The sequence below is a fragment of the Simochromis diagramma genome, unplaced genomic scaffold (genome assembly GCF_900408965.1).
Source record: "Simochromis diagramma unplaced genomic scaffold, fSimDia1.1 OVJJ01000302.1, whole genome shotgun sequence".
NCBI lineage: Eukaryota > Metazoa > Chordata > Actinopteri > Cichliformes > Cichlidae > Simochromis > Simochromis diagramma.
The window spans coordinates 1,466,727-1,484,195 of record NW_024386792.1 but is presented as its reverse complement, the minus strand read 5'-3'; the positions used below and the strand labels follow the sequence as shown (position 1 = coordinate 1,484,195).

Genomic DNA, 17,469 nt, shown 5'->3' with positions numbered 1-17,469 from the left:
CATGGAAAACTATCCTACAGCTGTCTGTGTTTGCATATCCCAGCTCCAAATCAAATCCAGTTAGTAAAAAAATCACTTCACTTCTCTGCAGACTTCTGAAGCTACCCACAGAGACCAAAATCACATTTTGTATCAGTGTAAACTTTTTTGTTTGTTTTTTATTTTGTAAAGTCAAGCATTTTAAAATAGGATTGACTCACTAATGGATTTAGCCTCAAGTGGCCGCTAGAGGAAATGCAGTTTATGACACTCCATATTTTAGCTCCAGTGCTTGTCACTTATTTATTATCTGGTGAATAAATAAATTAGGGTCTCCTGTAAAGTTGAATGAATGAATGAATAAATAGATCGATCAATATTCAATTAAAAATGATCTATATAGTGCCAAATGACAACAGCTGACTCAAAGGCTTTATATTGTAAAGAGGCTAGAATAATAAATACAGGTGTTAGCTAGCAGTTGATGGACGGCTGACGACTTAAAGTTGGTTTGTTTGTTTAATTTTTCGGCTAACTGTCCTTTGTTTTACTCATTTCATTTATTTGGTAGTTACTTTAAATATTAAATTACTAAATGTGAGATTTTTGCCTCATTAAGAGTGTAAGGAGGTTGGGTTTTTTTGCCATACGACAAAACTACGTTAGCTTTTAGCTTACCCGTGCTTCTTAACGTTATACTAAACTATAACCACTGGTATTTCTTACAACCCTAAAACCCCAGTCAGTCAATGTCTTCATGCAACTTTTGGCACCGACAATAATGATTTTTTATTTGTGTGTGTGTGTGTGTGTGTGTGTTTAAATTATGTAGAAACAAATTAACAACATGCAGAAGCCTACTTTTCTTTTAAATGTATTGTGGTAGAAATATTACGCCCGATTCCCAAGTGATAAAACAAGAAATACTACAAATAGTGAGCCACAGAAGTACCAAACACTGAAGCAGAAATAGAAATAACTCTTTGACAATCGGTTATTTTTACACGTGAATGCAATATTGATGTGTTCAGACTGCCTCCGGCTGCTGTTGCCCTTTATTGTCGGCGGATCCCTTTAATAAGTGAAGTGGAAGTGAGTTGAAGTGGCTCTCGGTTCAGCTTTAGAGTGAGCGCAGAGCAGCACACGGGACGGGACAGAGGGAGCTTAAACGGGACAATCCCAGCAGATGACGATAACTGCTTGAAACATCCTCAGTTTTCGCGGATAAGTCTGCCTTTAGGTAAGTGGTAAACATCAGCTGTGTGTGTGCTTTAGGATTTGGCTTAACGCAGTCAAAGCTTTAGAGGATTCACATCTCTGTGTTAAAATGAATCCAATCATATAAAGTGCAGATGTCCAGTTGCTGGTTTAGTAAGAGCGCAGGTCTGCAGCGGGACAACAGCGCGCCTACGTCCGCATCTTCAATCTGCGAAAACTTGAATGAACCACTGATGCGCTCGTGGTGAGCGCTGGGGAGGAAGGATCGCATGAGTTGCGAGGCACTGTGGGATTTTGTTTGGCGTTTTCAGCGCGTGTGTTGTCTGCACGTGTAGTGTGAGTATTTTCAGTTTAAACTTCAGGCTTGATCTTAAAGTTGAGTTGTCACAGCGCAGAGTCTGGCGTGAGTCGCCGCACTGCACCTGATTCTCTGCTGCTTGTGACAAGCTGCTGTTATTTCTGCAGTGAAACGTGTCTGACCGTCGGATTCATTCAGAAGTCATCTGATTTTAGCAGGAGTCATTAAAAACACTGAGATGAGAGCATTTCTGCAGATTCGGTTGAGTTAGTGATTTATTTAAATAAAAACAGTAACAGTAATTTTTCAGGGAATAAATGAAATAATTAAATCTTGAATTGACATTTTGACACCATGTACACCTAGTTGAACAGTTTATACACTGTGTGTTGATTTTAGAAATTAAACATGCTAATAAGTGACCCTTGGACTTGTGCTCTCCCTCTGCAGTCAGTTTACAGATATAAGAAACTTGAATTGAATACCAAATGAATCCTTTGATCAAATGTGACCAGAGAAGTCTGTTACATTGCTGGGGTTTTACATTCATTTTGGGAGTTTCTACGACATTGCCATCATTATTCACAGTGGATTGTCTCAATGGCTCATCAGCAAGCCACATTCATGTCATTGTCATGGATTAAAGTGTGATTACATAAGCCTGCCCTCTCTGTCCACTCCTCTCTCTTATCCTGGCTCTGTGCGAGAGAGTCTTTGATGTCCGAGCAGTAGTTTTCCTATGGCGGGCTGTTCTTTCTGTTGTGACATCAGAGATGCTTCAATGCAGTAAATGGTTGTGGGAACAAAAAGTAGAAAGTGGTGTGGTAAGGGCTGCACAGTTCTGCCACCGCTGCAGTGGAGCATCATCCTCGTGCTAATCGGGAAACGTGAGTGTTTTGGAAAGAAGGAATTCATCTTCAAGCTTCTTTTTCCCATCATGTGACTAAGTGGCACCGGACGCCACACGTGCCCATACATCACATCCCACCTGATCGTGAGCTGTTCCGAGCCTACCTCATCGTTTTGATTGAAGCTGACATTAGTCTCATCTGTCCAGAAAAGGTAAACTGGGAAATGAATCGTGTCATCTGGGCTTTGTGTTCTTAAGTCTGATGAATAGTTTGTTGAAACCTCTGTGATTATTGTTGTGAATTCTTCTCTTTATGGGATTATTATGTGTCTAATCATATAGAGGTTTCTTCATTTTAATGGATGTGTGGTCATCCACCATTCTTGTCTTCCATAGATGTCCAGGAGTCTTTGTTTCCAAGCTCATCTCTGTCTATTTTTTCTTTTGTTGTTTTCCCCCCCAAGATTTGATTTAAATGTTTTCACTGCTAGTGTTTCTGCTCTTAGCCTGATTGGTTTGTTATTTTTATTTTTTACAGCCTAGACCAGGGTTGGGGGAACTCCAGGCCTCAAGGGCCAGTGTCCTGCAGGTTTTAGATGTGTACTTGATCCAACACAGTTGATTTATATGGGCAATTACATCCTCAACATGTCTCAATGTTCTCCAGAGGCCTGCTAATGAACTAATTGTTTGATTCAGGTGTGCTGACCCATGGTGATATCTAAAACCTGCAGGACACTGGTCCTTGAGGCCTGGAGTTCTCCACCCCTGGCCTAGACCTTCTGACCACATGTTTCTGTTTTGCACCTTCAAAATTCAAAAGCCACCCTAGGAGTCTCTACACATCACTACTTTAAGGAACCCACATATGTCCATGAAATAACTTTTGGGGGTAAAGGCAGCACGTCCAAGCAACAATCTTAAAAAGATAAAACAGGGAATAACACATATCCGAAACACCTCTAACTCTGCATCGAGTTACCGTAATCCTCAAAAAATTCCCACTCTGTGCACAGAATCCTGACTCCGATCAGTGCAACACGTACTGTTTCTGTATGAAACGACAGTTTAAAATGTTGTTTTTGCTTTTATTGGATAGTGAAGTAAAGAGTGGAAAGGAAAGCAGAGAGTGCAGCAAAGGGCCGCAGGTCAGAGTCAAACCCTGGCCAACGTATCGCTCCCTGCTCACCCTGGGAGCTAAACTGGAGTCCTTAAAAGAAAGTCCTTCAGATTACATTTACATTGAACAGTTTGTCTACACAGTGAACAGTCTTTAGTGAAATGTAGAATGCATTTTGTCAATAAATGTGTTTAATCACTCGTGATACTTAAAGAATAGTTGAGGTACGTTGTCTTGATACGCAGTGTGTAGTGTCAGCAGTTGCAAAACACTTATTTTCCCTCAAATCCATCCCTCATTCTCATCCGCGTCAAAGAAATTACTTACTGTTTTTAAATATACAAAGTTTGAATATGAGAATACATGTGAGAGAAAAAAAACTATGAATAAGCAATAAAGTAGCACAAACCTAATAGCAAGTTACATGACAAAACATCTGTTTAGTAGGGGTGCAACGATACACAAAATTCACGGTTCGATATTTTTTCGATACAAAAAAAATGTTCATGCCTTTTTAATTTGTCATTTATTAAATTTTCACGGCACATTCCGCACCACATCTCTGTGCGTTCATCATTTGTTTGAAGCCAGCTCACCTCCTGCAACTACTTTTCCAAGAATACGTGCTTCTTTTGTGGTTCGGACTCCTTCTGACATTTCTTTGGAGGTGGAGGAACACCAAAGTAATTGCTTAAAGGAGCTTCTTCGACATCTTTAAGAGTTATAAACAAATGTCTGTCCTCCTCCTGAAAATCCTATGTACGCAAACACGCGTTGCAACTTCTTATCTTGTGCGCGTTTTTTATTTTGACAGCGAATGCGCACCTGCGGACCACTTATGTGCAGCCCTGGTTATTTAGCTCGTCATATTGCAGCCACAGAAATTCTTTTGTCCATGAAACCATAAAGCTGCACTTTCTTTTTGCCTTATAGTCTGATTTGTCATAACGTTCGTTTGTGGTAAGCTTTTCTTTGGCTGTCACTTCTTCACCCTGACCTGTCTTATTTGGCTCAGCAGAACTAAAATATATATCCTGCTGCTTTTACACACGCACTCACATAATGCTCAGCGATTCTCTGCACGATCAACCTCTCACATGTTTAAGCTTGCTGCAGGAGAGTTCACTTGTCATGTTTGCATAGTAAGCTAACAATTGATAAGACGATGTCAGAGGAATTGGTGCGCAAATTATCATCACTCACCAATCAGTGCTGTCGCTCTCTATACACAGTTCGCACGATTGCAAAGTGAAAGCAAAAAACAAGCGCAAATTCAAACGCGATTTCAATATGTCACATATTGACAGTGGCTCACCGATGCCAATGACATAATTACCCAGCTACATTTCCGAAAGAATGCAAAAGCATTGACATATATTTTTACTTCCTACGATACGCCGACGGGCAGGGCAGAGATAGATTTTGGTAGCCCGACTGGAAAAATCTCTAGCCCCGGGACGTCGGGCTAGCGATTTTGCGAGCCCTGTATCTGATTGAGGAATCACTCATCTTTGGAAAAGAGAGTTTATTACAGAGAAATGGATACTGCAGCATATTAAACATATCAGGTCCCCATGAGGAGGATCATGTACTAACGGCTGTCTAAATGACTCGGGTAAAGTTTGTAGCATGCGTGCTTGTTGTTTTTGTCTGCTTCCACTTGTCTTTGCACTAGGATGATGTAAATGTGCAGTCATATTCGTTGTGTTCCCACTAGTGCTGTCAGCGTTAATCTCGTTGAAATGACCTTAACGCCACAACACGGCAAATCTCCGTTAACGAACTACCGCCGATCGCCCCGTGCCTGGGGCTGGATCGCCAACACGTTAACGAGCTAACTGCGCTAACACACTAGCTCCCACCCATGTAATTGAGCATTGCATGGCACATCCAACATACTGTTTTACTTTAGTCCATGACTCGCTTACCTTCAGGGTCATACGTCACATGAAAACCAAAATAGTTCCAAACGCCAGATCTGAATGAGGGTGGGGGAGGTTCAATTTTCCATGTTGCAAGGAGAGCTTAACTTCTGTCTCGCTAGCTTGCCCTGCCCTCAGTGAATCTGCGTTCGACTACTCCGCCTAGGCTGCACTGTTGAGCGCAGATCCATTGAGCGCTCAACACAGACAGCATCGTCAGAAGGAAAGTTGATAAAATAAATTACAAATTTTGTATTGTTCGATACATATGCGTACCGAACCGAAAGCACTGTATCGAACGGTTCAATATCGATACGAGTATCGTTGCACCCCTACTGTTTAGCCATAAATATATAGAAAATTTTAAGATCATTTGTAACATAGACGCTCATTAAGGCAAATGTAGCTTTGTTACAGTATCAGTCCGCAAATAACCCCGATATCGACTGACATAGTTTTCCATTACATGTCGGCTGGTGGTGTTAGTATTGATGTTTTTCTCGTACAGTGACTAAAACCCCGAAGGCTTGCTGTTCTGCACTGTTGCACTGTGACATTGTCACCCCTCAGGATCAATGGACCCAGCACTTTGAGCTCTGCCAGAGCTCAGAGTCTGTGTGGTTAAAGCTAAGTGATTAAGCTAGAACAACAACCAGCTTGGTCACTCTTTACTCTGTAGTAGCTCTGAGTGCATCTGAATCATTTCTGTGACTGCAAATCAACAGGAGAACGAAGGACTTCTGAGTGACATCGTTTTTGAAAGGGCAAACAAACACATTATAGATTATGTGCATGAAGTGTGTTGGTGAGCCTACTATTAGTGCTGATGTTGCATGGTGTGTCCACCAGGGGGCACTCTGCAATTTTCCGCGCACAACAACTAACAGCTAATCCGAGCAGATTCAAGCGGAGTGGGAATAAGTAAATAAATAATTACACGTACCGAATGATCGGAGAATCTGTTTATGTGTTATAAACAGGTTCTCCAGATTCCATACATATGGAATTTTTAAATCACCAAATATCGGTATCTGTATCAGTCATAAAAATCCTTCTGATCTATTTCTGATCTAACATGCAAGAGGTGACATTATCTTTTGGTCATCTCCAAATAATGAGGAGCTCTGATGTAATGCTACAAGTTAAAGGCAACACACATTGTAGTTATATGTGCATGTGAAAACCTTTCACTTACTATCTTTGAACATATTTGCACAGAGAGCCATTTGTACCATTATGAGCATTAAGGCTGCAAACATATATATTTTTTGTGTCAAGGGTATTGTCAGTCACAATACAGGGTACAGTACAATAGTGATGACATCATACGTCTTTCTTATCAAGTAATGCACAGTTTCCCACCCTGTCATGTGACCTATGGAGGTCACCTGATGCAAGATGTGAGTGGAGGTTGAAAGGAAGGGAGGAGACTGCAATGTAAGAGGAACCTGAACCAGCCTAATAACCAAAATAAACACGTGAGCTTAGAGATGGTCTGCTTAAACTAATTAGCAGTTTTACGGTTATTTACCTTTCTGGAGAGCAATGAAGACAAAACATTAATCAATCAAAATGGGTTATTCATAGCAAGTAATAATCATCTTAAATTGTTCTTTCACTTTTCTTTATTGTTCAGGTTGAGTAAACAGTATTTAGTCAGTATTTAGGAGAAAATACTGAAGCATGTCTCAAGGAACTCGTTTGTTAGATTTAGCATACAATGCAACGAGCCATTACAGATTAAAAGATCAGTAGTTACATCGCATTTCTTCTTCTTCTTTCACATATTCAGCTGGTGGTTTCCTGTTACTCTGTGTGACACAGTGAAATAAATCTGAAAGAGGATTGAATCACAGTGCTCCTGTTACTGTATAACGTCATTTTCTATGCTTAAGTAATCCATTTAAGTGGGAGTCGGGGGGGAGCAGATGCATTTGGATAATTACCACAAACATTTGTTTTTGCCTGCCAATAAGATTAAAGCTTTCAAGAAATAGGAACCACTCTGGGGGGAGCTACATGTCTGTGTTATGTGAGAGTGTCTTCCTGTCTGTAGGAAAGTGTGGGTGTGGGTGTATACAGCCCGATAACACATCATGAGTGATTTTTTTTGTTATGGTGGAACAGCTAATGTGTCTCTGCCAAGGTATAAACGTGAAAGATGTGCAAACAATAAGAGGAAGGCTGCCCTCTTGGCTGCAAGCGTCAGAACAGGATGCTCATTTTATTAACGTGTTTTTGGAAACGCGAAAGAAAAACAATCAGTAAGATCACACTAAAACACAGTTGAGCTGTTTATACTAAAAAATAAGCCTGCATATTAAGATTCATGGTGCTGAATGGAAAACTGAAAAGGAATTTTAGAGCCTCATATGTACAGCTGTGGTCGTAAGTTTACATCCGTGAGCATGAATTTCATGGTCACTTTGGAGGTTTTAGGTTCTTTTTCCCTGGAGGAATGACTGCACACATAACGTCTGCTTCATGTTGAACTTATCTTCCAACTTTGCCTCATCTGGAGGCAAACAGATACCAACGCACCGCTGATTAATAACTGCATTTCTGCTCTTTGAACCGTAGTGTTCAGCATATGATTGCACTGTGGTCATCACTTAGAGGACTGTTACAGTTATTATGGCTTTCTGGGACCATCTTGTTTCAATTACTATGACTTTGGTTGGCTGTTGCTCTTTAACGTTTGGATCAGCGAGTTTTGGATCTGCCTGCAGTATGTTTTAACTCTTAGTTTATCTAGTTAAACTACTCTGTGCAGACATTTTTGCTTTGATAGTTTTTCTAGTGCAACTTGTAGCACCTTTACCTCAAATCAGGATAAAACTCCTCATAAAAAGGTGGGAGTGGTGTCCTGTGCCTTCGCACTAACATCTTAATGTAAAAATTACTAGCTTTAATTACTTTTGTGTCATTTAGGGAGTTTTCTTATAATCATTTGCACCTGGGACAGCATTTGGACTCTGCAAATAATGAAATCCTTTGGCCACTGCTGGCACATTTGATTGTGTCTGTTTCTGTCAGCAGCCCTGTCCTCTGTCACTCCTTATCTGTCTCTGCTCCATGCTAGTTGAGCTTCTGCCCTCACTGGGGGTTAAAGAGCAGCACAGGCTTTAAGCCCAGCCTTCTTCAGCCTCCCTAGCTCCTGTGATTGGTCTGTTGTCTTCCTCTACACCACTGTACTGTCCTCCCCCTCCGTCTCCACTCACCCGTTGGCCTCCTGTCAGTCTGTTTGGATTATTGTAGCAGCTCAGGCCTCTCACATGCCTTCTTGTCACTGCCTCCTGGACATAATACAGCATATCATACATGTGGAGAATTAGGTGACAAAGAGCAGCGTTTGTTTTCCACCTCAGTGAAGAGAGAGAACAGAAGAGGAGAGCAGCCATGGAGTTGAAGTAAGTGGGATGTTCTGAATGTGGGTAGGAGGGCTGGAAAGAGCGGGTAACAAGAGGAAGGAAAGATTTATGATTAATTAAAGGCAGAAGCTATAACAACGCTGTGTTCGAACAGTCCAGCGCACAGCACTGAAAAGTTGTTTGGCATCTGTAACAGGAAAGAGATGATTAAAAAGATGCTGCTGTAACTTCAGGCTGTTACACTGGAAATCTGCAAGAAATACAGGTTCCTGCTGCACGTCTTGTGGTCTCAGGTGTTCACATGGAGAAATACCTGTTATTTACTTCGGGCAGACGTGCTGTAATGGCACATCTGTTCATTTCCTGCTGCTTCCTGTTTACGATGCTCACTGGCTGATGCTGATTTGACTTTAGAAGCTGCAGGTGCGACATGTTTACGTTGTACTCTGTGCCGAGGAGGAAGTTAAGGTTATTCATGAAACTCCAAGTTTTTCTCAGAGGTCTCAGATGTGTAACTAACAGCCAAGGAAACAAAGGACCTACCACATGTTTTTATACTTTACACAGTATCAGTGAATGTCAACTTGTATTCTCACAAAAAAATCATATCTTGCAAATTTACAAACTCATTTTACTGAAAGTACAAAGTGTGATCAGTACAAACTCTGAGGATTAAAGACCAACCAAACCAAAAACCAGCTTTCTCTTTTGTCTTGTCACTCATTCACTGAGGGAGAGTGTTTTGTCTGCACATTGAGTCAAGCGTCACTGAGCTCTCCCTGACAGATGTGCACCATGGACAGTTTGTAGCGGCTATGCCCTTCCACATCTGTAAGCCTTATTTGAGGTCAGCCGTTAGCATGCACACTCTGACACACAGAGCATTGTCTTATCTCGTGCCCCCAGAGTGCGTGGTTGGCAGATATACAGCAGAGTGACGCAGCGACACGGAGTTTCCTTCTTTATTCAGAGCTCCGTTTTCTTAAAATAATCCAAGTTGGATCAGCCAAAAAACAAACTTAAACTTAATTCTCAAAAGGATTAATCCACAATTCTCCAAATGACACTTTGCCCACGCTGAAAAATGTCTTTAATCTGCCCAAACAGAAGGTTTAGAAACTTTAACCGTCTGTGTTTTCAAATTTGTGGTGGCGTTGGTGGATGTGGAACTGGATAAGAGGACATTCACCCTGAAGACGTGCGTTTGCCTCTGTAATCTCTCATCATCCTGCCCCCAGTGGATGCTTTAGATTATGGGTGAAAACATGAGAGACTTTTCATAATTCGTGGTGGGGCTTATGTCACCATTTTCAGCATTAAAAGCACGGAAAGCCCCAAATTCCTCTGAAACGGAGCAAACGGAGCCTCCGGGCTTTGCATGCAAACATGGCTTAAAATACAATAAGTGGAAGAGAGGGAACAAAGTTGAGCACATAAACAGTAAAGGTATAATAATCAAACGTGGAGTCCGTACTTTATAGGCAGCACAGTCAGCTTAGTCTTTGTCCATGTTGTCTGCTCCTGAACGTGATCATAGTGATTTCAGGCATAATGAAGACAGTTGCCAGGCAGCTAAGTGGGAGGCCATTTGTCACTTTACTATAAGTAGTCATTATGGTCATGCAGGCCATGATAAATGGGATGATGTCATTCTGCAGTCAGTCCAAACTGCCAGGTCTTTTTTTTTTTTTTGTGCTTGTTCGACTTTAATGAGCCAGCATTTAAATGTCTCTTTGAAATTTAAAGTCATCCCACATGTCCCCAGAATGGATGGATGGCAGACAGACAAGCAAGGACAGCCTTTTCTGTACTTACACATCACTGTCATGCTTGTGCAGTAAATGTGAAGCCTTAGCATGGTGCATTTTTGCTCATAAACTCAGTGTCTTTTGCATTAATGGCAAAATGTCATCAGTGTACGTCAGAAAAAACAGAGAACATAAAAGCACGTTATACTTGCTGGGAGGCAAGTAGCTTTGCTCATAAAAACATGAAGGCTTGAAGTGATGGGAAAATGTTATTTTCTTATTTACCTCCACAACTCATTGAATCTGATGGTATTTTTTACATAAAGTATAGCTGTTGAGGTCACATGTGAGCCATCAGGGTCACCTGAGTTGACGAGTAACACCATTTCATATCTGTCTGGGAATCCCCACTGCTAGCTGGATGTGAAGAAGCATCCTGGAGTCTCGACCGAGTAGATAAAAAAAGTACCTGGGACCAGATAATACCACTTAATGGAAAATCGTAAAAACTGCGTCGAGCGATCTGTAATGAAAAGGGCTATAGATCGTTTGCTTCAAATAACTCGAGCAAGACCAGTGACCTTTGTTTTGGTACTTTTCTATAATAGGGTCTGAATGGCTGGAAGTCTTCACACACGTAAGCTGTTTTCACACATGAACTTCAGACAGAGTGAGGAGAATCATTGTCCAAAGAAACCTTTTCTCATATGCAGCACACAGCATGCTTCAGTGCTGTTTCAAATCACATCAACACAGAGACTTTGTACTAGTTAGTGTTGCTGGGTAATGACTAGAAAAGTTCACAGCTGCAGGACATGGAAAAAGTTACAGAAACATTCATGCTTTTCCACAAAATGAATCCTGATGACCTTTCAATTCAATTCACTTCAATTTATTTTACATTAAATCACAACAACAGTCATCCCCAGTGAGTCAATGGACGACCGTGGCTCAGGGGGTTGGGAATCGCATCTGTAACCGGAAGGTCGCCGGTTCGATCCCTGGGCTCTTTGTCCTGGTCGTTGTGTCCTTGGGCAAGACACTTTACCCTACTTGCCTACTGGTGTTGGCCAGAGGGGCCGATGGCGCGATATGGCAGCCTCGCTTCTGTCAGTCTGCCCCAGGGCAGCTGTGGCTACAACTGTAGCTTGCCTCCACCAGTGTGTGAATGAATAGTGGTATTGTAAAGCGCTTTGGGTGCCTTGAAGAGCGCTATATAAATCCAATCCATTATTATTATTATTATCTCAAGCTGCTTTATACTGAAGGTAAAGATCCTGCAATAATACTGAGAAAACCCCAACAATTTGGCAACCCCCTGTGAGGCAAGCACATTAGGCAAGCACTTTGGTGACAGTGGGAAGGAAAAACTCCCTTTTAACAGGAAGAAACCTTCGGCAGAATCAGGCTCAGGGAGGCCATGTGCTTCGACCGGCTGAGGAAGACAGGGCAAAGACATGCTGTGGAAGAGAGCCAGAGATTAATAATAACTAATAATTAAATGTAGAAAACACACAGAGAGTGAAGAAGAAACACTCAGTGCATCACGCGAACCCCTCCCAGCAGCCCAGACTTATTGTAGCACAACTAAGGGAGGGTTCAGGGTCACCTGACTGAGCCCTAACTAACGCGTTATCAAAAAGGAAGGCTAATCGTAAAAGCAGAGAGGATGTCTGTCCCAAATCACATTTAACATTTCCAGAATTCAGTGAAATCCCTGCACAACTCTATATATTACCATATAGCATAAAAGCTTGGAAAGCGATAGCAGGCCCACCTCTGACCACATCAGACAGAGCTGGACTCGCGTCCTTTTTTTCCTGACTTGTACGTAATGCAGAGAAATGTGCTTGATATGCTGACTGTGTCATGACTTATCTTGCACCTAACATCACACTGAGTATTAACCAAGTTTGAATTCACACAACCTCTTTCAAAATGTGTCTTCTTTTTACGAGTGTTGAACTCCAAATTTACTTCAATTTACTGATCTTGGATAAAGGAGAAGTAAAGTAGCTCTGTGGACTCTTTTTCCCCCCCCAGTCGATTTCATAACCAGCTGACACAACAGTGAACCCACCTGTGACCGGACTCTTGGACCTGACAAACTTTTCCATCATAAAAATGACATTAATAGCTCAGTAATGGGCAGGTGAAGTGCGTCAAACCAAAAACACTGTGGTCATACTTACTGAAAATCGAGAAACCATCTTTCTTGTCTTCACACTTGTTGTTTGCAATTTGAAAGCGATCAGTCAGCCTGTGCAGTGTCGTCACTGTGCAGCGTTTTGTGTGTTTAGAAACCGAGAGAAGCGGTGGAAACAGCTCGAGTCGGTGCTCTGGAAAGAACTGTGGGTTAGACGGCAGGGTAACACGGACAGAAAGCAGCTTATAAAGTAAAATGCAGTAAACAGTGTGTGTTTCTACTTCGTCATGGTGAGTGAGTGGAAATGGTTGAAAACTACAACTTTATTTTCTCTATTAATCTCTCCTGTAGAAGTTTGAAATGTTTTTGAGTTTGAGTTGCTTTGCTGCTATTTGTTTGTGAGGGATAATGGTGTTGGCGTGAACGTTACAGCAGCTTAAACAGGTTATCTGACATATTTACTCCTGTGTGTTGGCTCCAAGTCGGGCCTGATGTAACCTGATGTTGCCTTCCTTAAATCTTAGCAATGTAATGCTGCAGTTCTTCAGTTTGCACAGTGTGTTTAAAGGCATCATTGCAGAGATTTACATGGATTATTAAAAATAGTAAACCATGTGACCTGTTAAACTGCTCACCATAACTGAAAATATCTGCATTTTTCTGCTTTGTTTACAAACACTATTGATGTAGTCGAGCATTTAAGAGCATCAAAAATACATCATCAGTTTGAACATTTAAAAGACAGGTTTGATTTCAGCCTGTGCCTTTAAGGAAGCAAAAGCAAACTATTTAAGGCATGTTCGCTGGCTGTGATTTGCATTATTCAAATTGAAGGCAGCCTCTATAACCACTCAGTGAATAGATTTTAAACACTACTAGGATCGTGGAGAACTCTTTTTATTATTACATGCCTGGATTTCTTTAAATGACATCTGTGGTAATATTGTAAAATTTTCTTTAATAGAAATTATGCCATATTCAGCAAAAAAATTTGCCATATAGCATACTGTCCATTCGGCCGAAGACTGATTTAGTAAATGTATCTTTGTAACCAGTAGAAAATAAAGTGTTGAGATTAAAAATCTCTTTTACAACAGTGTCCTGGCCAAGAAGGACAGCAAATCCATACAGCAGCTAAGTACAGTCAAAGAGTAAAACACTAAACACAGAAACAACCAAACTTTATAAACTTCAGTATCGATAAAGAATGAATACTAGTAATGAATCTAATGCCAGAGATAAAGGAACAGGTTTGGGTCCGAGTGCCACTGAGCTGCAAGTCAGAACAGAACATATAAGATCACACGGCCTTATCCTTCATAGTGCTGAATCTAAGATGAAGCTTTAGAGACTGATTGTTGTCACTGGTGTGCACCCACACAGCATTTCATTCTTTTTCCCGCATTATGTTTTCTTGTTCTGCGTCCTCTGATTGACTGAGCTCACTGAGTTTGGCAGAGGCTGAGATGAGATCACTGGAACAGCTGTGGAGCTGCCAGGCATGCTTAACTCTGTGAAAAAACTCCATCGACACAACTGTGTTTGACGTGGAACTGAAATAAGAAAATTTAAGAACTGAAGGGGGGGTGCTGCAAGTATCATGTAACATCGTACTTGCAGCCAGTTTTTTTTCATGTGTATTCAACACAGTATCCCTCGGAATTGTTAGTGCCAAGGAAGCAAAATGACTGCTCTCGGTCCAGGTACTCCAGCTTCCTCCCACAGTCTAGAGACAAGACTGATAGTTGAATTAATTGGTGATTCTAAATGTGCTCTATGTGTTGGACCTGTGATGGACTGGAGGTAGAGCAGGCCATCCACTAATTGGAAAGCTGGTGGTTTCTCTCTGTCTCACTCTAACCACTGAACAGTTTTCAGAGAGTACGGTGACGGACCTGCTGGAGTCACCCACCATTAGGCCTTTAAATCTGTCCTCTTACTAACCAAATACTCAAATCGCCTCCGGTTTTCTTGGTGGAAACCCCCCCAGATGACGTCCACAGAGTGGTCGGTGTTTGAGGTTGTCTGAAGGTTAAAGCTTTGTGTCATTGTTTAAGTCATCCATTCTTGCGTATGCAGAAAGCAGTGACCAAAGAGCTGCGACAGAGCTGCAGTGCAGTGAGAAAAAACAGGCAGAAAATGCGTTTTATCACCTATCTCTATCTCTGTCTCTTAAACGGGAGAGGCAGTGTGTCCTTTGTGTCCACATTTGAAGCACACGTCTCACCGTACTTCCTTTCTCTCTGCAATGTTTACTCTCTGTCATCTCTCCTCCCTCTCTTCATATACAGTGTGTGACTTTTCCTTGTGCTCATTTTCAGTCTCTGCATGTACAGTGAGTCAGCAGCCTGCACGCACGCACACTCGCACGCAGAAAGATCCCTGTGGCTTCATCTCTATTGGCTGTGACGGAGACCCTTAAGTGCTGTCCCTTTTTTCCCATTTGTTAGGTAACCAGGCGTCAGCCAGTGCTCGCTCACATGCTCCGGATGCTGCGCTTTCTTGCTCACCGCGCTGCAGTGAAGCAGCATTTACTTCAGCCAGAGAGGAAGGAGGGAGATGAATGGATGAGACAGAGCGAGCAGGGAATGCAAGTGATGGGAGGAGAGAAAGTAACGCAGGGAGTGAGGGCGGGCGGGCAGGCGGGGGGACATGATGTAGAAAATTGAAATACAATCCGGCTGAACTGCTCCTCCTTAACTTTGCTCACGTGTGTGCACACCCATAAACACTGGCTGGTTCTCTCTCTCTCCCCCCCCCCCCCCCCCCACACACACACACACACACTGGCGTCTCGTGTTTGGCTCTCTGTTGCAACCTGGAGGGAAGCATCATTTCCTGTCAGAGCCGGTATGAGTTGAAGGACGATTCAGAAGATGAAGGCTGTCTGTGTTTCATTCATTTGAAGTGCACTTGTGTGGATGACGCCTGTTGATCCTTCCGTGAATGCAGCACTGTAAGTTTTTAATAATCCTCTTATGATTATAGGAAACTCTCTGGAATAGCTGCTGTTGCCCTGGAATCACTTTTGTTGTGCATGAGTGTTTCTCACAGTCTTTCTATGACAGAAGATGCTTTGATTTGGTTTAAATTCCTTCTTTGACGCCCCCCTTTTTGTCATGTGCGCCCTCTTCTGTGCGTGGGATGACGGCTCAATCCAGCAGGAATTATTCCGCTTAGCTGGTGCGGATCTGATTATGTAAGAGTGAAGCGCTGTGGGACTGCTGCGACCTTGTGCACCGTCAGCGCGGCGCTGCTTCTGTTTTCCTGCTGTGGCTTTCTGCAGGATTTACATATTTTTTTATTTTTGTATAAGCAGTCCCATATTTGATGCTGTGAGCATCTGCTTAATCTGCTCCGTGGAGTTGGTGAGTCATTAAGAGAGATCTGAGCTCTTGTGTTCGTGCACGTCTGTGCTGGAATACTGCCAGATGCTTTTATTTTCTGTGTCTTTTCATTTATGTTCTGAACATACGTATTGCTGTAGGTCATCCTCTTAGTGATAGATAGCTTGGTGATGAGTCTCAGTTGATAACTTGCTGCTTTTATATCAGTTGCAGTAACACTGAGCTTGCTTCCATTCACCTAGCATACTGAGAAGTTTGCCTGAGAGCTTCTTTAAAACATTACAGGCTCCCACGTCTGCTTCCAGAGAGGAATATGAGAGAAGATGTGTATCTAAAGGAGAGAGATTAAGTGGAAACGGGATGAGGAGAAAGAGCGTGCACTGTAGAAAGGAGTGCAGTCCCTCGGGGTTTCCTCCCAGCAGCAGAGGGGCCTGTTTCTGTGGCCAACTTGAATGTGATGAGACAATAAAAGCACTGACACACTTTCCGTGTCTAAGTTAGCTGCCGGATAAACGATGCCAGGAGAAGCTGTCTGGGATAAAGCAGAGGGCCGAGTTGGAAATAGTTTTGCTCGGCTGTCTTGGTAGTTTGACTAATGTGTGCTGAACGCAGAGTGCCTTGCTTTCACTTCACATCATCAAATATTTAGTGCTTAAAGTGCCTTTTCATGACAAACACATCTGCGGCTCAGGTGCTGCTCTGCTACTGCAGCGGTTACCAACATAAGGGTTGAGACCCACCACAGGGGTCACAGGATAAATATGTGTTATACTATAGAGAGCATTTATTTTCTTGACCGTGCACTGATTAGAGCTTGGATAACAAACTCATTTTATACTGTGGGCCACTTACTGCCCACATTAGTCTTGAGTGGGCCAGACCAGTGAAGCTCCCCTTTCTGTCAGTGTAGAGATGTTTAACTGAAATATCTAATACAAAAAGGAGTGCAATTTTCACAGTGCATAACAGAGAAATACTGCTCTATTAAATGAAAGAAATCTTGTCTTCGTGACTCTTTGGACTTAAAATGTAAGAAATAAATCTGTAAACTGTAAGATTTCTTGTAGCTCACTTCCCAGGCTGACCTGTAATTTAAAAAGAGCAACTTTTTTCACGGAAAATGTCTTTTTTTTAAAGTACTATATAAAAAAAGATTAATATATTAAAATAACCCAGAAATTTCTATAGTAGTGAATAAAGTGTCAGGTTCTGTCACTGAATTGTTTCTCCTATCACTTTGGTGTATTATGAATGGAAATGAGGGAAGACTTTATGAAAAGGAAAAGCTGTAAAACTCCCAAAAATACATTAAAAAGTCCAAAATCTATCCCTTCCTTCACATTTTCCAAAGCTGTCCAGTGGACCAGATTGGAAACTCTGCCGGGTTGTTTTTGGTTCCCGGGCCCTATGTTTGGCACCCCTGAATCAGACTATTTTTAACGATAATTTAACAGTAATTTAAAAAAAATA

The 17,469-nt window shown here is 41.9% G+C and overlaps 1 protein-coding gene across 5 annotated transcripts in view; it reads left to right on the top strand.

The window, feature by feature from the left end:
• Nucleotides 1-1,098: 1,098 nt before the first annotated feature.
• The window catches only part of trim2a (tripartite motif containing 2a), a 31,046-nt gene continuing 14,675 nt past the window's right edge, over nucleotides 1,099-17,469 (top strand). Inside the window, exon 1 of one of the 5 annotated variants that reach the window (XM_040023728.1) lies at nucleotides 1,099-1,219. The gene's annotated coding sequence lies outside the window, so the exon portion shown is untranslated. The other 4 variants (XM_040023726.1, XM_040023730.1, XM_040023727.1 and 1 more) reach the window with 4 other exon arrangements.